Genomic DNA, 23,302 nt, shown 5'->3' with positions numbered 1-23,302 from the left:
TCACGAAACATGCAGCAGCGACACCGAACAGCTCATTATCAGGAGCGCTACAGGTATCCAGGTTACCGAGGCAGCTATTCGGGAAGTGCTATAGCTATTCGGATAAGCCCTTATCCGAAGCTATTCGATCAACCCTAGTTAGGCCTTCTGCATATGGTGTGTCGAATCTCCTCTGGGATCTGTTCCTGCTGTCCAGCTGGAGTAATCTGCTCCCTAATTCAGTCATTTGGAAAGTACCACACCCTACTAAAGCTCAAAGGACATGACAGGAATCTGCGTTGTTCTCCTCTGGTTCAGTCCTCTGTGCTCACCTTGCGGCTTGTGTATTTGCTTCCTGTTGTGAATGTGGCCCGATTACTGACTACTCTTGTGTCTTCTGATTCTGTCCTTCTGGTTCTGACCCAGCTACTTGACTATTCTTCTTGCCATCTAACACCACAGAATAGCAGGTAACACCATGGTCCAAGCCTAGGGGTCCCAGTGTAAGTCCAGATACATGTAAAGGTTTTACAGGTCGATGAGCAAGGCAATCCTTGGGATATGGAAAGCAGAGAAGATCGTGCCAAGCATGTTCATGGTGGATATCTTTTGAGCTGCCAGGTGACCCAATACATTGTGTCTGCAATCTAGTCTAGCTAGATCTACATTCAAATAGTTACATGGCGCTCCTTCCATTCTGGACACTTCCATGTGCCCAGACAGTACAATCGTATGTAGCGTATTGTGCAAAGCTGGAAAATAATTTGTAAGATCCATTTGTTTTCTATTATCCTTTCTGAATAATTCCAAAGTTATCACTACATAACGTGACAAGTCAGATATGAAACATGGGGCCTGATTAGGAACACAAAACTGGCTGCAGGAAGAGGTTAAATCAGAGTATTTTTGACACTGACTACTGTAATCAAAAACTGTGACTATAGACAATAACACAACTACTGAAATCATCAAAACTCAATAGTCTTCATCTGTAATAGGTAGCAGTGAAACCTCTTTCTGGGGTAATAAAAGTATGGGTCTTAGTGACTTCACCATCTAAACTATCCTAAGGGCCAATATTTTCTGTCAGATGAGTATCAAGAAGAAATATTACTCATTTAAAAAGAACTGTGTATAATAGTGCAGAGCTGAGATGTCTTAAAGTGAACCTGTCAGCAGGATTGTGCACAGTAACTACAGACACTGTCAGGTCGGTGCCGTTATACTGATTACAATGATACCTGGTGATGAAATCCTTCTTGTGGTTGTTGTTTAATCTGTATTTGTACTTTTCAGTTAATGAGATTCTTGTGCTCCGAGGCGAGGCTGTGGGCGGGGCTCTGTGATACTCTGATTACATATTCATCTGTATTGGCTTATGGCGGGTAACTGATCCCTCAGTGACCTGCCCCCCATTTTTACATAATGCATATAATAGTGTTGATATTATTGTTGATAATGCCTATAATATTGTGGCTATTGTGAGGCTTAGAAAATAAATTACATCCAGCAAAATGTCACCGGTGATGGCGGCGCCTGTGTAGTAGCATCTATAAGTAAGAGATAGATGCAACTGGCAGGCGCCGTCAGTGTCATTTTGTTGGATGTAAAAAATTTTCGAACCCTCACAATAGCCACAATATTATAGCCATGATCAACAATAATATCAACACTATTATATGCATTATGTAAAAATGGGAGGAAGGTCAGTGAGGGATCAGTGACCTGCCATAAGCCAATACAGATGAATATGTAATCACAGAGCCCCGCCCTAGAGCACAAGAATCTCATTAACTGAAAACTACAAATAAAGATTAAACAACAACCACAAGAAGGATTTCACCAACAGGTATCAATGTACTCAGTATAACAGCGCTGACCTGACACTGTCTGTAGTTTACTGTGCACAATCCTGCTGACAGGTTCTAAAATAAATTGAAATTTCAGGATAAAGGGAAACTCTGCTGTTATTGTACAATCGATGTGAATACTTTATGCCCAATGATGACAAAAGTATTCTAGGAGCGATACCTTTATTGGCTAACCAGAAAATAGTATGTTTGCAGCTTTCAGAGCACAGTGGCTCCTTCTTCAGGCAAGATTACAAATAGGTTAATAAGAAAAAAGCACAACATTTAAGGAATACTACAGTAGGACATTTGTTCAGGGGTGGGAGGTGTGATGCCTCCTAAAGATAAACCAAGGAAATCTAATTAGGTATTTTCTTACAAATGGAGAGGCAGTGGGAATGAAGTTCTTAAGGTACCGTCACATTAAGCGACGCTGCAGCGATATCGACAACGATGCCGATCGCTGCAGCGTCGCTGTGTGGTCGCTGGAGAGCTGTCACACAGACAGCTCTCCATCGACCAACGATGCCGAAGTCCCCTGGTAACCAGGGTAAACATCGTGTTACTAAGCGCAGGGCCGCGCTTAGTAACCCGATGTTTACCCTGGTTACCAGTGTAAATGTAAAAAAAAAACAAAAAAAAAAACAGTACATATTTACATTCCGGTGCCTGTCGCGTCCGCTTCCCTGCACTGTGTGAGCGCCGGCAGCAGAGCACAGCGGTGACGTCACCGCTGTGCTTTGCCTTACGGCCGGCAGTGACAGTCAGTGCAGGAAGCTCTGAGGAGCAGCAGCGCGGACGCCGGGGGACGTGACAGACATCAGAGGGTGAGTATGAAGTGGTTTTTTTTTTTTTACTTTTACTTTTTTACTTTTACAATGGTAACCAGGGTAAATATCAGGTTACTAAGCGCGGCCCTACGCTTAGTAACCCGATATTTACCCTGGTTACCATTGTAAAACATTGCTGGCATCGTTGCTTTTGCGGTCCGGTCGGATGGGTGTCTCCGGTCCGCTCCGGCGCCTCCCATCCATGAAATCCTCTTCGGGTCTTTACGCCGCGGCTCCGGCGCAGGCGTATTTTGTCTGCCCTGTTGAGGGCAGAGCAAAGTACTGCAGTGCGCAGGCGCCGGGCCTCTCTGACCTTTCCGGCGGCTGCGCACTGCAGTACTTTGCTCTGCCCTCAACAGGGCAGACAAAGTACGCCTGCGCCGGAGCCGCGGCGTAAAGACCCGAAGAGGACGTCATGGAACGAAGATGGGAGGCGCCGGAGCGGACCGAATACACCCATCCGACCGGACCGCAGCAGGACCGCCCCTAGGTGAGTATAATATAACGTCTTTTTCTCCTCTTTCAGGTAACATCGGTGGCTTATCTACAGCATTACAGAATGCTGTAGATAAGCCCCTGATGCCGGTGAGCTTACCTCACCAGCCATTTTGGGGGTGACAGGTTCCCTTTAAAAGCCAATAACAATATCATCATCAAACCAGGAGACAAAGGAGGAGCTGTAGTCATAATGAACACTTGGATTTATGAGTCGCTACATGGATACAATTCACACCTGTGCTCTGAAAGCTGCAAACATATTATTTTCTGGTTCGCCAATTAAGATATCATTCCTAGAATACTTTTGTCATCATTGGGCAGAAAAGTATTCACATCGATTTTTCTGGCTAACACTTTACCACAATACAATTTGTTACTGTACATCCTGTTATTGTACAGAAAGTCACACTTGGCCCTCACTGCTCAATTAATGAAAATCATATAAAGGAAAAAAGCACCAAACCGAACCAATAGACGAATGTACAAAACTTTATTAAATACCATTAAAATACAGAAACAAACATAACAAAAGGGTAATCACAGGAAAATGACAGTGGTCAACCAAGAGCAAGGAAGGCACCACAGTAAAAACAGGCAATAAAGCCCAAGGCAAAAACATAGGATGTGATTTTACTCACAATTATTATCACCCCTTCTTTCCCCACTTATTTTACCTCCTGTGGTATCCGGACACCTTTCTTCATGTTAAATTGCTCTGTGCGTCCCGGCGCTCCTTTGTTTGGCATTGCCGACGGCGTCTTCATTACAGCTCTGGGCGGGTTGCGTCCACGGCCCCGCTCACGTGTTCACCCGTGGGTGTGGCCTGGTGACGTGTACTCTCTCATCCGATGACGCCCTTAGTGATTCTTACCTCTGAGCGGTGGACTGCGCATGCGCCACCTTTTGAGCAAGCGTCACATCCTCTTTCCATACCAATCATGATTAATGCTTCTGACATATACAGTCATGGCCAAAAGTATTCACACCCCTGCAATTCTGTCAGATAATACTCAGTTTCTTCCTGAAAATGATTGCAAACACAAATTCTTTGGTATTATTATCTTCATTTAATTTGTCTTAAATGAAAAACCACAAAAGAGAATGAAGCAAAAAGCAAAACATTGATCATTTCACACAAAACTCCAAAAATGGGCCAGACAAAAGTATTGGCACCCTCAGCCTAATACTCGGTTGCACAACCTTTAGCTAAAATAACTGCGACCAACCGCTTTCGGTAACCATCAATGAGTTTCTTACAATGCTCTGCTGGAATTTTAGACCATTATTCTTTGGCAAACTGCTCCTGGTCCCTGATATTTGAAGGGTGACTTCTCCAAACTGCCATTTTTAGATCTCTCCACAGATGTTCTATAGGATTCAGGTCTGGATTCATTGCTGGTCACCTTAGAAGTCTCCAGTGCTTTCTCTCAAACCATTTTCTAGTGCTTTTTGAAGTGTGTTTTGGGTCATTGTCCTGCTGGAAGACCCATGACCTCTGAGGGAGACCCAGCTTTCTCACACTGGGCCCTACATTATGCTTCAAAATTTGTTGGTAGTCTTCAGACTTCATAACGCCATGCACACGGTCAAGCAGTCCAGTGCCAGAGGCAGCAAAGCAACCCCAAAACATCAGGGAACCTCCGCCATGTTTGACTGTAGGGACCGTGTTCTTTTCTTTGAATGCCTCTTTTTTTCTCCTGTAAACTCTGTTGATGCCTTTGCCCAAAAAGCTCTACTTTTGTCTCATCTGACCAGAGAACATTCTTCCAAAACGTTTTAGGCTTTTTCAGGTAAGTTTTGGCAAACTCCAGCCTGGCTTTTTTATGTCTCGGGGTAAGAAGTGGGGTCTTCCTGGGTCTCCTACCATACAGTCCCTTTTCATTCAGACGCCGACGGATAGTACGGGTTGACACTGTTGTACCCTCGGACTGCAGGGCAGCTTGAACTTGTTTGGATGTTAGTGGAGGTTCTTTATCCAACATCCGCACAATCTTGCGCTGAAATTTCTTGTCAATTTTTCTTTTCCGTCCACATCTAGGGAGGTTAGCCACAGTGCCATGGGCTTTAAACTTCTTGATGACACTGCGCACGGTAGACACAGGAACATTCAGGTCTTTGGAGATGGACTTGTAGCCTTGAGATTGCTCATGCTTCCTCACAATTTGGTTTCTCAAGTCCTCAGACAGTTCTTTGGTCTTCTTTCTTTTCTCCATGCTCAATGTGGTACACACAAGGACACAGGACAGAGGTTGAGTCAACTTTAATCCATGTCAACTGGCCGCAAGTGTGATTTAGTTATTGCCAACACCTGTTAGCTGCCACAGGTAAGTTACAGGTGCGGTTAATTACACATCTCTCTCTCTAGGGTGAGGTGTAATATCCTCTCCACCATCTTGTCTCTGTCCATATCCATCTTTGCTAGGTAAATCAGGAAAATATTCTTATGTAGATCTTCACTGAGAGGATCCGATATTGTAGAAACCTGAATGAGAAGATGAGCCGATGTAACATCATATAAATCCTGTGTAATACAATGACTGGAGATAATAAGGGAAACATATGAGGAGATTAATTATTTTACAGTATTCAGTTTTCTTCTTTAGATCTACTAATAAAACCTATATATTTTAGGCCACAGACAACAAGCAGTTTCTTCCTCGGAGTCGGCAGCTGAATACGTTTCTCATAGACTCATCTTCCATAACGCTAATTCTCGTCTCATTTCCCGACCCTGGAATCGGCATTAGTAATACTGCAGGAGACATTCATTACACGTGACAGGAGAAATAACTACTTCATGATGAGGACGACATCTTCATCTTCTACTACGGCTCTAGAAACAGATTTGTCCAGAGTCCGTCACTGACTCCATCCCCACCGGCCTCTATATGGAGGTTTCCCGTCTTCCCCGCACTGGAATCTTCTATCACGTTAGATCTCAGCTCTGATTCACACACAGAAGTTTGAGGCTTTTAAAAAAGCTTTTTTACAAGATCATCAAGACAGGAGTTATTTGATGCCAAAGTCTCCATGTAGGCTTCCATATATTACATGAACAACACCAAAAAAAGGTGTGAAAATATTCCAAAAATAATTATATTGAAGTGTTGAGGCACCAAATAGAAAGTTTTTACCCAGTATATGGACACATTGAACCAATGTTACAAACTCCAGTATATTAAATCTTCAGGATGCTGCATACGTGAGACTATTTATAATCAAGACAACGGAATGAAGAAAATCAGCACTCACCCATTTTAGAAGATACTTCAGTCCTTTTTCATTTTCATTTGATTCAGGACAATGACAAAAAGTGCAACACTGCTAGCAGCGTGGCGGCAGGTTCAGTGATTTCCAAAAAAAAAGACCTGACAGACAATGAATGTTTCAGGCTTAATTTGCGCTTCTACTGGTCCATGCTCCACTGGTCTATGAACATGGACCAGTAGAAGAACTGAAGCATCTTCAAAAAGGTGTGAGAGCTGACTTTCTCCATTCCGTTATCTTGAATACAAGAATAATATTGAGGATGGTGGTACTGTGAGAACATTATAGGGTGTGTGGGGGCCAAAAAAGGGGCACAATACATACAATTAGAGTAATACATGTTTGCTTGGTTCCGGTCTTTCATAGTTGGGTCGTTTGTATCTATCAGTTGAAAAGAAACAAAACCATTGTGATTCTTATAAGGATAGAACACATAACCCTCTAAATATAACATTTTTATACCAACCCCACAATCTGTGACTCTTCAGGGTAAATCGCTCTCTCACCATTGGATTAGAGCTGATACTATGAAGCTAAAGTGACTAAACAGACTTTCTGTCACCTCCATAAAGGGGCACTTTTCCGTGTTTGTCAGAACTGTCCGAGGATTATTAGAGGTGATAGTTTCCCCCAATTAGAAGGGACACCTGTGGATATTGGGGTCTTTACCTGCTGTTTTTTAATAAATAGTATCCTATACACAAGCTCCACACATTACACGTGTAAAGCACCACTCGCACAAACATCCCCGGGGTTTTGAAAGATAAAATAAAAATGCCCCATTCGTCAAGACGGTATTCACCAGAGGAGGCATACGCTTTCCTTGCCTCCAAGACGGATTCAGCCAGTGAGGAAGATCCCACATTCCTGTAGTCCTCCTCCTCATCTAGTTAGGAATGAACCCCAACAAGGCACCCTAGGACCCAGGCAACCCCTCCAACAATCGATCCTATATAGATTGCATCTCCCAAAAATTATCAGCCCGTCATTCCGGATTTGATCAGCAGCTAAGGAATCCAGTTTGACACCACTGGCCTCACTGAAATTGAATTCTTTATATTCTTTTTCAGTGAGGAAATAATAAATCTTATGGTGGCCCAGACAAACTTGTATGCCCATCTATTTTTCACCCAAAATCCCACGTCATCGTACATCAGATGGACCCCTGTAGATGCAGCAGAGATGACGACATTTTGGGGAATTGTGCTGCATTCTCTACAGTACCAATATTCTGTATGGCCATGACAAGTACACGATTTGAAGAGATCCAAAAATGATTGCATTATAGTGATAATGGGCAGTGTACTCCCTGAGATGATCCGAACTTTGATAGTCTATATAACATTAGGCCAGTGGTTGAACACTTCAGTAAAAAATTTGCTGAGGCGTACAACCTCCAAAGGGACATCACTATAGATGAATATCTGGTTCATTTCAAAGGGAGGCTAATATTCCAACAATACCTGCCCAGTAAGAGGGCCAGGTATGGAATTAAAATGTACAAACTGTACATGAGTACCCTAGGGTAAACACACAGATTTAGGGTCTACAAGGGAAAAGACACCCAGATCACCCCCCTGAATGCCACCCTGAACTGGGGGTGAGTGGGAAAATTGTGTGGGAATTTATGCACCCACTGCTGGATAAGGGTTATCACCTCTACATTGATAACTTTCACAGCATCCCCCTCTTCAAGACCCTCTCTGCAGAGGTAATGTTGCCTGCGGCGCCATGCGAAAAAAATCAGAGAGGCCTGCCTAAGCCACTAAATGGGCAAGCGCAGAGAAAAGGCGAAAGCCGAGCCCAAAGCAGCGACAAAATGCTGGTGGTCAATTATAAGGACAAAAGGGATGTCCTCATCTTCACCACCATACACCGTGACAACAGCTCCTTTGTCACTGTCCGTGGTACCACAACACAAGTCCCAAAGCCAGATTGTAACTTGGATTACAATCGGTACATGGGTGGTGCAGAACTCTCAGATCAGGTCCTCAAACTCTACAGTGCCATGAGAAAAGCCAAAGTATTGTACAAAAAATTGGCTGTGCACATTGTATAGATGACGTGATGCAGCCAGATAGTCACAATAACGCCAGTAGCCAACATGGCTACGGTATTACCTTGTATGGCGGGAAATCCCCACATGTTTATTGGCTGGGAACTGGAGCATGGCTCTCCATCACCTGAGATACTCACTCCAGTAACAAGCTTGTCTGAGCTCCCGATGCCTGATCGAGTAGTGGAGAGCGGCTCACTCATCACTAGTATTTACATTATTGTGCTGGAACAGAACTAGGAGAGAAATAATTGCATTTTGTGAGAACTTCTTTGGGCTTCTGTCCTCTCATCCTGCTGTTGTATGAATGGATCTAATGTGGGCTTGGGAACCAGCCGTGCTCTGAGGGGGCCCAGCCGGAGCTACGCTACTGTAACTGTATTGGCGTGCACAGTGTGCCCATACAGTTACATTCTGCGGCAGTGCAGAGACAATCGATCTCCCAGCTCTGCTGCCCAGCCGTTATGGGGCCCTTGAGTAGGCAGGGGGCCTGGTGCCAGCAGTGGTCCCCCCATGCCCATCATCGTAAGTTCAACAGTATCGGCTAGATTCCGATACAGCTAACCGCATTGATGAGGAAGGAGCGTTATGCTCCCTCTCCCATTATCCTCCTCTCAGCGTCTGATATCACTAACGCCGACACTGACAGGGGGTCACGATGACATCACTACCTGGCGCCCGCTGTCCGGAGATGTGCGGGCGCTCAGGGCAGCGGAGAAACCAGGAAGAAAGGGGAGCATTGGTTTAATTTTTTAATGGGGCTGAATTATGCTATAAAGGCTGCCTATGGGGGTTCATTATATTAAGGGCTGCATTATACTATAGAGCAGAGGTCCCCAACCTGTACTTCGGGAGCGCATGTGGCTTGCGGTCCCATGAAATGTGGCTCGCGACTGTCTGCCAGCTTGATGCATTAGCTCCAGGTCTAGCAAACAGGTGTGAAGAGTACATCTAAAAATGGTGAATTTTTGAGTAGCCCTGCACAGAAGAGCAGATCTGGATTCACATATACTGGTCTTAGGGGTTTAGAGGTGTTTTAGGTATGGAGGATGATATTACCTGTTAGAGGAGGTTCTTGAAGCTGGATGCGACAATGTATTGTCAGTCCTTGATGGGAGAATACTGAATTGGGGCATTGTGGTAACCCCTGGATCTCAGTGTACTGCTTTGGAATTATTTCTGTCGAAAAGCTTGGGTATCATTGAACCCGTAATGGGGGCTTTGCTTGACACTACATTGAGGGGGACAGGAGCAGGACCCGTTGTCAGAGCTGAATGAAGCTCGCGACCCTCTCTCAGTACTGAATGTGGCTCTCTAGGTCAAAAAGGTGCATCATATTAAGGGCTGCATTATACTATAGAGGCTGCCTATGGGGGCTGTGGCATTGCGCCTACTGTTTGTGTTGGGGAACACTCGCTTGGCAGCGGATTAATGTAGTCAGGCACAGTTTTTTCACACAAAACAGTCCATACGGTTTTTGAAATGTCATAATCCGCTCCGTAAGCCAGGTTGCATTTCACCGGCTTACACATAGTCCATTACTTCATCACGCATGGCTTTACAAAGCATTCACTAGTCAAGCCTGTCTCTCTAGTCACCGGGTGACCGCGCAGTATAGTAACTGTCCTTTGTCAGTGCACATAGTTCTTTCCCCATACCCGGGGTTACCTCTCAGGAGCTCCGCTCCACAAGCTGACTCCTTGTCAGTCTTGGCTTCGCCAACACAGAAGCTGTCACAGACTCTGCAGGTACATGGTATCACCAGGTGCTTCCAGGAAGTCTCCTCTCACAGGAGCTTCCAACACCGACCATCCAGGTCCACGGTCTCTCCACGTGCTCTTCAGGAAGTCTCCACTCGCCGGAGCTTCCAACACAGACCTGACCTCTTTCAGGACCTACAATACAGACCACTCAGGTCCATACACTCTGACAATGTGACCAGACCTCAGTCACATTATATGGTTGTAACCACCCCCCATGGATGGGCGGTGCATGTGTGGTTAGTCAATTCCCACCCAGCTCTTTGAATAACCCTATAAGCCCCCCTTATAAGTAAACACAACAAACACTTGTGAAACTATAAGTCCCAGCATAACTGTATCATTTAGGGCTTACAGTGCAGAGAAACATACCGGCCATTTACAGTAATGCCAGTCCCTAATTCACCATCAGAATTGTGCCTCCAAGCGCATTCTGAAGCGCACACACAGCGCCCATTAGCTGTAACAGGGGTCACCGCGTCACAGGGTGCATTATATTAAAGGTTGCATTATACTATACAGGCTGCCTATGGGGGTGCATTATATTAGGGGTTGCATTATGCTATAGAGGCTGCCTATGGGGGTGCATTATATTAAAGGTTGCATTATACTATAGAGGCTGCTTATGGGGATGCATTATATTAACGGCTGCATTATACTATAGAGGCTGCCTATGAGGGTGCATTATGTTAGAGGCTGAATTATGCTATAGAGGCTGCCTATGGGGGTGCATTATATTAGGGGCTGCATTATGTTATAGAGTCTACATATGGGGGTGCATTATATTAGGGGCTGAATTATGCTAGAGGCTGCCTATGGGGGTGCATTATATTGGGGGCTGAATTATACTATAGAGGCTGCCTATGGGGGTGCATTATATTAATTGCTGCATTATGCTATAGAGGCTGCCTATGGGGGTGCATTATATTAAGGGCTGCATTATGCAAGAGGCTGCCTATGGGGGTGCATTATATTAAAGGTTGCATTATGTTATAGAGGCTGCCTATGGGGGTGCATTATATTAACCCCTTCACCCCCGGAGCTTTTTCCGTTTTTCCGTTTTCGTTTTTCGCTCCCCTCCTTCCCAGAGCCATAACTTTTTTATTTTTCCGTCAATTTGGCCATGTGAGGGCTTATTTTTTGCGGGACGAGTTGTACTTTTGAACGACATCATTGGTTTTACCATGTCGTGTACTAGAAAACGGGAAAAAAATTCCAAGTGCAGTGAAATTGCAAAAAAAGTGCAATCCCACACTTGTTTTTTGCTTGCCTATTTTGCTAGGTTCACTAAATGCTAAAACTGACCTGCCATTATGATTCTCGAGGTCAGTACAAGTTCATAGACACCTAACATGACTAGGTTATTTTTCACCTAAGTGGTGAAAAAAAATTCCAAACTTTGCAAAAAACAAAGCAAAACAAAATTGCGCCATTTTCCGATACTAATAGCGTCTCCATTTTTCGTGATCTGGGGTCAGGTGAGGGCTTATTTTTTGCGTGCCGAGCTGGCATTTTTAATGATAGCATTTTGGTGCAGATACGTTCTTTTGATCGCCCGTTATTGCATTTTAATGCAATGTCGTGGCGACCAAAAAAACGTAAATCTGGCGTTTCGATTTTTTTTCTCATTACGCCGTTTAGCGATCAGGTTAATGCTTTTTTTTATTGATAGATCGGGCGATTCTGAACGCGGCGATACCAAATATGTGTAGGTTGGGGTTTTTTTTATTGATTTATTTTGATTGGGGCGAAAGGGGGGTGATTTAAACTTTTATATTTTTTTTATTTTTTTCACATTTTTTTTTACTTTTTTTTTTTAACTTTTACCATGCTTCTATAGCCTCCATTGGAGGCTAGAAGCAGGCACAGCCCGATCGGCTCTGCTACATAACAGCGATCATCAGATCGCTGTTATGTAGCTAAAATGCAGGTGTGCTGTGAGCGCCGACCACAGGGTGGCGCTCACAGCCACCGGCGATCAGTAACCATAGAGGTCTCCAGGACCTCTATGGTTACAATGTACAAGCATCGCTGACCCCCGATCATGTGACGGGGGTCGGCGATGCGCTCATATCCGGCCGCCCGGCCGGATGCGGTAGTTAAATGCCGCTGTCTGCGTTTGACAGCGGCATTTAACTAGTTAATAGCGGCGGGTGATCGCGATTTCACCCGCCGCTATTGCGCGCACATGTCAGCTGTAAAAAACAGCTGAAATGTCGCGACTTTGATGTGCGCTCACCGCCGGAGCGCACATCAAAGCGGGGGTCCCGACATGTGACGTACTATACCGTCACATGTCGGGAAGGGGTTAAGGGCTGCATTATACTATAGAGGCTGCCTATGGGGGCACATTATATTAGGGGCTGAATTATGCTATAGAGCAGTGTTCCCCTCCGGTCCCCAAGAGCCATCAACAGGTCATGTTTTCAGGATTTCCTTAGTATTGCACAGGGGATAATTGCATTACCTGGAAAGGCAAGAATTCCATCATCTGGGCAATACTAAAGAAATCCTGAATACATGACCTGTTGGTGGCTCTTGAGGACCAGAGTTGGGGGAACACTGCTATAGAGGCTGCTTATGGGGGTGCTTTATATTAGGGGCTGCATTATGCTATAGACGCTGCCTATTGGGGTGCATTATATTAAAAGTTCCATTGTTCTACAGAGGCTGCCTATGGGGGTGCTTTATATTAAAGGTTGCATTATACTTTAGAGGCTGCCTATGGGTGTCCATTTTATTAAGGGCTGCATTATACTATAGAGGCTGCCTATGCGGGTGTATTATATTAAGGGCTGCATTATACTATAGAGGCTGCCTATGGGGGTGCATTATATTAAAGGCCGAATTATGCTATAGAGGCTGCCTATGGGGGTGCATTATATTAAGGGCTGTATAATGCTATAGAGGCTGCCTATGTGGGTGTATTATATTAAGGCTGCATTCTGCTATAGAGTCTACCTATGGGGGTGCATTATACTATAGAGGCTGCCTATGAGCGTGCATTATATTAGGGGCTGAATTATGCTATAGAGGCTGTCTATGGGAGGTGCTTTATAATAAAGGCGGCATTATGCTATAGAGGATGCCTATGGGGGTGCATTATATTTGGGGATGCAATATATTATTGAGGCGGTCTATGGGGGTGCATTATATTAAAGGGAACCTGTCACCAGGTTTGGCCGATAAGAGATACGGCCATCACCTTTCAGGGCAAATCTACAGCATTCCATAATGCTATGTAGCCCCAACCCGACCTGTAAGAGAAGAAAAATAACTTTTATTATACTCACCTATGGGGCAGTCTGGTCTGAGGGGTGTCGCTCTTCTTGGCCCAGTGCCTCCCATCTTCTTATGATCACCGTCCTCCTGCTTGCTTCATGTGGATGATGCATCACTGCTTCATCCACACAGGCTCCCCGACATCGCGCTCCTGCGCAGGCGTACTTATCTGCCCTGTTTTGGGCAGAGCAAAGTACTGCAGTGCGCAGATGCCGGGGCTCTTTGACCTGCGACATCCCTCAGACTGGGCTGCCCTACAGGTGATTATAATAAAAGGTCTTTTTCTTCTCTTACAGGTCGGGTTGGGGCAGATATACAGCATTATAGAATGCTGTATATCAGCCCTGAAAGGTGATGGCCGTAACTTATATAGGACAAAACTGGTGACAGATTCCCTTTAAGGACTGCATTATACTATAGAGTCTGCTTATGGGGAGTGTATTATACTATATAGAATTTGCCTACGGAGAGTGTGTTATACTATATAGAGTCTGCCTATGGGGAGTGCATTATACAATATTGAGGACTATATTGAGGATTGTCTGGTGCATTATACTATATGGAGGCTATCTAGGGGGCCATCATACAGTGTGGAGATACACAGTTGGAGCTATTAAACCACTTGGGGGATACTAAGGGGTCAGTATATACAGTGAGGGGGCATTATACTGTGTATAAGAGAGCATCATACTGTGCATAGGGGAGCTGTACAGGGGGAAGTCTCGGGACATTATAAACTGTAAAGTGGGCACTTATTGTTATAGGGGAACTCAGGTTACTGTGACTGTCAAAGGGGCACACAGGGGGAATTATTACTTTCTAGTTGGAAAAATGTGGGTGCTGTTTTCTCGGGCACTTGCACCTGGCATTACTATATTCTAGGGGGTTGCTTTAGAATTTAGAAGGCACAGAGAACCACACAGCAGGTGCTGTAATAGGGACACATACGGCAGCAGAGGCTCAGTATTGGGGTATCAGGTGCAGTAATAGGGACACATACAACAGCAGCGGCTCAGTATTGGGGTATCAGGGGCAGTAATAGGGACACATACAGCAGCAGCGGCTCAGTATTGGGGTATCAGGGGCAGTAATAGGGTCACATACGGCAGCAGCGGCTCAGTATTGGGGTATCAGGGGCAGTAATAGGGACACATACGGCAGCAGCGGCTCAGTATTGGGGTATCAGGTGCAGTAATCAGGACACATACGGCAGCAGCGGCTCAGTATCGGGGTATCAGGGGCAGTAATAGGGACACATACGGCAGCAGCAGCTCAGTATTGGGGTATCAGGGGCAGTAATAGGGACACATACGGCAGCAGTGGCTCAGTATTGGGGTATCAGGGGCAGTAATAGGGACACATACCGCAGCAGCGGCTCAGTATTGGGATATCAGCAGGATGAGGAGTTTGTGCAGGTTGGGAATAGATGGTGATGGGGCTGGAATATGAGAAGTGAAACGTGTCTTTGTTGTATTCTCTGCAGCCGACTCCTGGCTAGAAGAAGACATGTCGGTCTGGGCCAGATGGAAAAGACGGGAAAAGTGAACGATTCTATCAAAAAGATCGTCAGTGGTAAGTCATTATCTATAACTGTGCTGTGATCTCTTATATGTTCTGTAGGGCTGGTATCTACCACTGACCATATGGCGGTAATATCCATGTTGGTCTTTATATAGAGATTATCTTCAGTAACAGCGCGGTCATCTGCTGAGGTTCTCCTCCAGTATTAGGCCAGGATCACACACATGCGAGATACAGCCGAGTCTCGCATAGTAATCCCCGGCCCTGCAGCCTGTACTCCGGAGCGGAGCGTGCAGCCGCATAGCAATACATGGAGCCGCTCCGGAGTGCAGGCGGCAGGGCCGGGGATTACTATGCGAGACTCGGCCGTATCTCGCATGTGTGTGTGATCCCGGCCTTAGGGTGCGTCACTGAGTTGTAATCCAGGTTACCTGGTTAGGGGCCACTCAGAAGCTTCACCCCCCTGAACCAAAACCCAAGATACACCTCTGTAACATAGTCACATGGTTATTAAGGTTGAAGGAAGACTTTAGGTCCATCTAGTTCAACCCATAGCCCCTAACCTAACATGCCCTAACATGCTGATACAGGGGAAGGCAAAAAAAACCCATGTGGCAAAGAGTAAGCTCCACATCACTGCTCACACCACACAGAGACCCCAAAAGAGTCTCAGTGCGGAAGGGGTTAATGTCCCCCCTCAGTAATGGGGAATCTCCAGCGCTTACCTCAACCTGCAGAGCCGCACTCCACATACATTGTTTTTCTGTGCGCACAGGACCTGTGATGAGGTCACAGGAGGGGAGGAGTCAGGGATCACATGATCAGGGGCCTCAGTGTTTGCAGGACTCTGCTGTGCTGACAAGTATTCAGCTCCTCTGCTGGTGATGCTCATTTAAAGGGAACAAAAAAAACGTTACATGGAACTTTTTTTGTGCCGACGGTCCGCCAAAACACGACGCATCCGTCGCACGACGCAAATGCAAGTCTATGGAGAAAAAACGCATCCTGCGGGCAACTCTGCAGGATGCATTTTTTCTCCAAAACGACGCATTGCGACGTACGTCATAAGATGCAAGTGTGAAAGTAGCCTAAGAGAACGGCCACAACTCCAGACGAGGCAGCGGCCGGAGCAATGTTATTGATGGAGGGAATTTCTGAGAGCAGCAGATTAATAAGAATGTTTTACCGGAACCTCCTGGGGCATCAAGGAAAACCGTCTCCTATTTCCACCTGGAATCTGAGCCATAATTGCCAAATCCCCCGATCTGTGGTCATCAACCAGAAGAGACTTATTTACTGGGACAAATCCTCTCATCTTCCCCAAATCCTGGCTTTTCTCTCCCAGAATCTCTCTCCCCATAACACACAGGCTGGTGGAGCTGGTGCCGGTGACCTGATGCTATTAGAGGGTCACTACTGACACATTGGCTCCTTTCTTCTAGAGTCAGGAGGACTGTGGTGGATCTGTTGGCAGTGACATTTATGGCTAAGTCCGGATTACCTCTCCTGTGCTCTCTATGGATATCTCCTCTAGGATATTCCGTGTATTTGTCCCACAGAGCCCGGGGATTGGAAGGTGCACAGGTTGTAGTTATTATAGGGAGCAGGTTAGAAGATGAGGTGGAAAGTGAGCGAGGGACGCCTCCTGCAATGTCATGTCCCAGTGTGGACCATCTTCCATCAGACCACGCTTTTGGCATGGCCTCCCTGTAAGTGTTTGTTGGTTCAGTTGTATGTACAGAAGACGCTCGCTCTCCACCTTGGCATACAGATCTACTATACATTTATGAGAAAGTTGTCCACATTGTTGTCTGGTCATTATTTGGTAGGCGTAGAAGTCCATATCTGATATTTTCGTTATTGGTTGGTTTATTGGTCGGCCTCGCAGTGTGGGGAGCAGTCCGGGCACCTCCTCCATTTCCTTCCTGAACATCCCCGGCGCCTGCGCTGTAAGTTCCCATCATGTGATGGGAGTCGAAGGGCAGCACAAACTGTGCATGCCCGAAAAAAAAAAAAACTTACAGCGCAGGTGCCGGAGACTTTCAGGAAGGAAATGGAGCAGGCACATGGAGGGCCTGAGTGACGGCTGGGAGGCGTTTGTGTCAGGGGGGAAAAGACATGCCCCCTGACAAACTTCAGGTATGAGGGGCACATCATAAAAATGATTATTTCAGAGTTGGCAGGGACCCGAACTAAAAGACCCACCTTGGCAGAATGCAGCATTAGTGCGGCACAAGGTGGCTCTTTTAATTAAAACCACCTGGGGGGGGGGGTGACAGGTTCCCTTTAAAGTTAAACCTTTTTTGCTGAACAATCTTCTCATATTACGTCCATTTTGCTTATTATGACTTTCAGATGTGACCTAACTTCTAAACTCAAGTCAGCCTGCCTGACATTTCCATTGCTCAGATGTTTCAGTTGCCTTTGATTCAGCCTGTCTCATCCATTTCTTTTCAAGCCAGGGCCCACATTGTTCCCTTGTCTCAGCTGTTTGAGAACATTTACTTTCTGAGCTTTTGGATTAACTTGGCCAATAGAAGGTCGTTTTTGGGGCAGCATTTTAAAAAACAGTTCTTAGTGTTATGACCGTTAGTAATCAGGCCACACTGATTAGAGATCTAATACAGTAGGTGAATCTATATACCGTATATATATATATATATATATATATATATATATATATATATATATATGTATATATATATATATTAAAGCAGAAAATGTGTGACTGCCTCCCAGTCAGACTGTTCTAGTTGTCCATAGCAACCAATCAGAGCTCAGATTTCACTTTACCTCAGCAGCTTCAGTGCTGAAAGCTGCACTCTGGTTGCTATAGGTTACTAGAACGATCTTACTGTGAGGAAATTCTCATAAATGAGGCCCCAATTACTTCTGCAACAGCCGCTGCTATAATTACAGACATTAGAGCAACTTTTCTGGTTGCCGCACCTTAGCGACTCTGTGGTTGCTGTCACCTTTAAGGGCTCGTTCACACTTTGCGGATTCTTCTGGGGATTTTTCCGCTGCGGAATTGGAAAATCCGCAGTGCAAAACCACTGCGGTTTTCACTGCAGATTTTCCTGCGGTTTCTTCTGCGGATTCCTCTGCGGGTTTTCAACAGCACTTTCCTATTGGTGCATGTTGAAAACCGCTGCGGAATCCGCAGAAGTGACAAGCTCCTTCTTTTTTTTCTTTTTTTCCGCAGCAATTCCACGTGTTTTTTTCCGGGATTTTCCGCAATGTGGGCACAGCGGTTTTTGTTTTCCATAGGGTAACATTGTACTGTACCCTGCATGGAAAACTGCTGCGGATCCGCAGCGTCAAATCCACTGCGGATCCGCAGCAAAAAACGCAAAGTGTGAACATAGCCTAAGAGCGACTCTTTGGGTGCTCTCCCTCTAAATCTTTAGGACCTTTTGGGCAGCATCTGTCATTTAGAATTCAACACACAGATGCCCATTTTCTCCCTTTATTTCTATAGAGTCTTAACCCCTTCCCGACCTCCGCCGTACTAGTACTGCGCTGCGGGAGGTGCATTTCTGACCAGCGCAGTACTAGTACGGCGCTGCCATTTTCTGGTCACCACACGGCATCGCGCGGTGACCGGGTTCCGATGGCTGCTGTCCATGACAGCAGACCATCTCCGCACATAGCCCCGGGGGGCTGCACTGCGCCCCCACATCGGCGATCGCTGTGATTGGCTGGTCAATTCTGACCAGCCAATCACAGCAATAAAATATAAAGTTTAATAAAAAAAAGAAAAAAAACATGTGACAGGCTGTGATTGGTGCTGAGTGACATAGCACCAATCACAGCCGTCACAATGGGTGGGGTGATCACAACGTCACCTCACCTGATTAACCCCTAGAGCACTGATTGTCTGCATACCTCCCAACTTTCGAGGAAGGCAAAGAGGGACAAAGTCAGCGGCGCGTGCAGCGGCAAATTTTAGGCCACACCTCTGACCACACCCATTTCACGACTAGTCATGCCCCAACCACACCCATTTAGCTAGCACTTTTGATCACAATTTTTCATAAACAATAATTATAAACAAAAAAAATATGGCCACACATGACGCTCCATACTGTATAATGGCCACACATGATGCTCCATACTGTATAATGGCCACACATGACGCTCCATACTGTATAATGGCCACACATGATGCTCCATACTGTATAATGGCCCCAAATGATGCTGTGTACAGTGTACTGGCCCCACGTGATGCTCCATACAGTATAATGGGCCCACATGATGCTGCATACTGTATAATGGCCACAAATGATGCTCCATACTGTATAATGGGTCCACATGATGCTCCATACTGTATATTGGCCACACATGATGCTCCATACTGTATAATGGCCACATTATGCTCCATACTGTATAATGGCCACACATGATGCTCCATACTGTATAATGGCTCCACATGATGCTTTGTACAGTATAATGGCCCCACACGATGCTGGGTACAGTATAATGGCCACACATAATGCTGGGTACAGTATAATGGCCCCTCACGATGCTCCATACAGTAAAATGGCCCCACACCATGCTGGGTGCAGTATAATGGCCACACATGGTTACCTCACCCCCATTATTGCCTTCTCCATCACTACACACACATACCTTTCACCGCGCTCCCTCGCAGCAGCCGGCAGCTTCCACTCCCACGGCACTGAATGGTGTCATCCAGCTGTGCCGCTGACTGCTCACGTCGCTGCAGCTGTGATACGCCACTGATAAAGACCTCCTGTGTCTCCTGTGCCAGTCAGTGTCAGAGCGAGGAGCAATATCTGCTCCATACACCTCATACACACACGGCTCCGCTCCGTACACCTCATACACACACGGCTCCGCTCCGTACACCTCATACACACACGGCTCCGCTCCGTACACCTCATACACACACGGCTCCGCTCCGTACAGCTCATACACACACGGCTCCGCTCCGTACACCTCATACACACACGGCTCCGCTCCGTACACCTCATACACACACGGCTCCACTTCGTACACACACGGCTCCTCTCAATACACATTGCACACGCTGCTCCACTCCGCACACCTCATACACACGTGGCTCTGCTCCGTACACCTCATACACACACGGCTCCTCTCCATACACCTCGTACACACACGGCTCCTCTCAATACACATTGCACACGCTGCTCCACTTCACACACCTCGTACACACATGGCTCTGCTCTGTACACCTCATACACACACGGCTCCTCTCCATACACCTCGTACACACGTGGCTCTGCTCTGTAAACCTCATACACACACGGCTCGGCTCCGTACACTTCATACACACACGGCTCCGCTCCGTACACCTCGTACACACACGGCTCCACTTCGTACACACACGGCTCCACTTCGTACACACACGGCTCCGCTCCATACACCTCGTACACACACGGCTCCTCTCAATACACATTGCACACGCTGCTCCACTTCGCACATCTCGTACACACATGGCTCTGCTCTGTACACCTCATACACACACGGCTCCTCTCCATACTCCTCGTACACACACGGCTCCGCTCCATACACCTCGCACACACACGGCTCCTCTCAATACACATTGCACACGCTGCTCCACTCCGCACACCTCGTACACACGTGGCTCTGCTCTGTACACCTCATACACACACGGCTCCGCTCCGTACACTTCATACACACACGGCTCCGCTCCGTACACACATGGCTCTGCTCCGTACACCTCATACACACACGGCTCCTCTCCATACACCTCGTACACACACGGCTCCGCTCCGTACACCTCGTACACACATGGCTCCACTTCGTACACACACGGCTCCGCTCCATACACCTCGTACACACACGGCTCCTCTCAATACACATTGCACATGCTGCTCCACTCCGCACACCTCGTACACACGTGGCTCTGCTCTGTACACCTCCTACACACGTGGCTCTGCTCCGTACACGTCTTACACACACGATTCTGCTCCATACACCGTTCACACGCTGCTCCGCTCCGTACACCTCATACACACACGACTTCGCTCCATAACACCTTTCACATGCTGCTCCGATCCATACACCTCGTACACACACGGCTCTGCTACATCCACACTGTAAACACCTCCTGACACATACACTTACCTTCCTCCAGCTCCATGACAACCAGCAGAGTCTTGTACATGGAGGTCCTCCCAATCATGTGACCCCCTGACTCCTCCCATCCTGTGACTTCATCACAGGTCCTGTGTGCACAGAGCAGCCAATATGCTGCTCTGCGGTTGCAGGGGCTCAGGGAGCTGACCGGGTGATATACACACCTCCCAACCAGTGCGGGACAACTAATGTCCCACCCGGGATCGCAGGGCTGACTGTCAAAATCGGGACAGTCCCGCTGGATCCGGGATGGTTGGGAGATATGTGTCTGAACAATAGCTTCTAGCCAATCAGCGCCAAAGGGGTTAATTTAAAATGCCGATCACCGACCTGCACGCTATCTTTACCTCAGATTTGGCATGCAGAGCAGTTGTCCAAGCCCCTCTGTCTGACCTGAATGAAGGAATCCATTGGTGGGCAGTGTGATCATCCCGGCAATCTCCTGCCCCCCTGTGCTGTGCTGATCTCCTGCTCCAGCTTCGTGCTCTCTGCTGCCATCTGCCTGCTGTGTGAGGCCTGTGATCACAGCAGAGAAGCAGCCCTTCCCCCACCCCTTGCCCGTCCCTGTTCCAGAACACCCTCCACCTCCCCTCCCCCAATTTATCGTTTTAGTGCACTTTTTTAGCGCTTTTTTCCTGTGCGCGGCGTCCCGCGCAGAGCATTCGTGCTCTTCCCGTGTCTGCAGCACTCTGACCAGTATCGCTGCTGATTAGAGACTGCGCCACAGGAATTTTTCTTTTTTTAGATAGTTAGCATAGCGGACTTCGCAGTCTAAGCGACGTCCGATTCTTTTTTTTTTTTTTTTTTTTAAAGAAAAAAATAATAGTAGTTAGTACAGTGTAGTTTTAGATGTAGCAAGGTAGCGTAGCCGGCATCAGTGTTTGGTGACATCCCATTTCCCATCCCCCCTCCCTGTTCCAGTACCCCCTCCCCCACCCGCAATTGAATTTTTAGCGCACTCTTTTTGTGCTTTTTTTGTGTGCGCTGAGCCCTGCGCAGAGCATTTGTGCTCTTCCTGTGTCCGCTGCACTCTAATCAGTATCACTGCTGATCAGAGACTGCGCCACAGGGATTTTTCTCTTTTTAGCTAGTTAGTGTAGGGACATCACAGTCTAACTGACGTCCGATTTTTATTTTTTTTTTAGAAAAAAATTATAGTAGTTAGTACAGCGTAGTTTTAGATGTAGCAAGGTAGCGCAGCCGGCGTCACAGCGTTAGTCATAGCTCCCAACCGTCCCTCATTCTGCGGGACTGTCCCGATTTTCAGGCTTTGCCCCGCAGTCCTGCACGGGAATCTGCTTCTCCCGCAGCCAGCAGGAGAAGCAGCAGACACGCCCCCTTGCATTTATTTATTTAAATTTTTTTTTTTATATATAGCGCTAACATATTCCGCAGCGCTTTACAGGTTGCAATCATTATCGTCGCTGTCCCCGTTGGGGCTCACAATCTAAATTCCCTATCATGAATGTGTACGAGGTGCATGCAGCGGAGCCGTGTGTGTATGAGGTGTATGGAGCAGAGCTGAATGTGTACGAGGTGTACGGACCGGAGCCATGTGTGTATGAGGTGTATGGAGCGGAGCTGAATGTGAACGAGGTGTACGGAGCAGAGCTGTGTGTGTATGAGGTGTATGGAGCAGAGCTAAATGTGTACGAGGTGTATGGAATGGAGCCGTGTGTGTATGAGGTGTATGGAGTGGAGCTAAACGTGTACGAGGTGTATGGAGCGGAGCTGAATGTGTACAAGATGTACGGAGCGGAGCTGTGTGTGTATGAGGTGTATGGAGCGGAGCTAAATGTGTACAAGGTGTATGGAGCAGAGCCATGGGTGTATGGAGCGGAGCTGAATGTGTACGAGGTGCATAGAGCGGAGCCATGTGTGTATGAGGTGTATGGAGTGGAGCTAAATGTGTACAAGGTGTACGGAGCAGAGCTGAATGTGTACGAGGTGTATAGAGCGGAGCTGAATGTGTACGAGGTGTATAGAGCGGAGCCGTGTGTGTATGAGGTGTAGGGAGTGGAGCTAAATGTGTACAAGGTGTACGGAGCAGAGCTGAATGTGTACGAGGTGTATAGAGCGGAGCTGAATGTGTACGAGGTGTACGGAGTGAAG

The 23,302-nt window shown here is 46.8% G+C and overlaps 1 protein-coding gene across 2 annotated transcripts in view; it reads right to left on the bottom strand.

Annotated features, from left to right (window-relative positions):
* LOC143766610 (oocyte zinc finger protein XlCOF8.4-like) overlaps positions 1-15,908 on the bottom strand; it is a 72,914-nt gene extending 57,006 nt beyond the window's left edge. The window contains exon 1 of one of the 2 annotated variants that reach the window (XM_077254413.1): positions 15,769-15,908. The gene's annotated coding sequence lies outside the window, so the exon portion shown is untranslated. The remainder of the gene's footprint in view (positions 1-15,768) is intronic. The other variant, XM_077254412.1, reaches the window with a different exon arrangement.
* Positions 15,909-23,302: the final 7,394 nt, after the last annotated feature.

Source organism: Ranitomeya variabilis, chromosome 4 (genome assembly GCF_051348905.1).
Source record: "Ranitomeya variabilis isolate aRanVar5 chromosome 4, aRanVar5.hap1, whole genome shotgun sequence".
In the NCBI taxonomy this organism is placed as follows: Eukaryota; Metazoa; Chordata; class Amphibia; order Anura; family Dendrobatidae; genus Ranitomeya; species Ranitomeya variabilis.
This window is presented reverse-complemented; position numbering and strand designations above follow the sequence as displayed.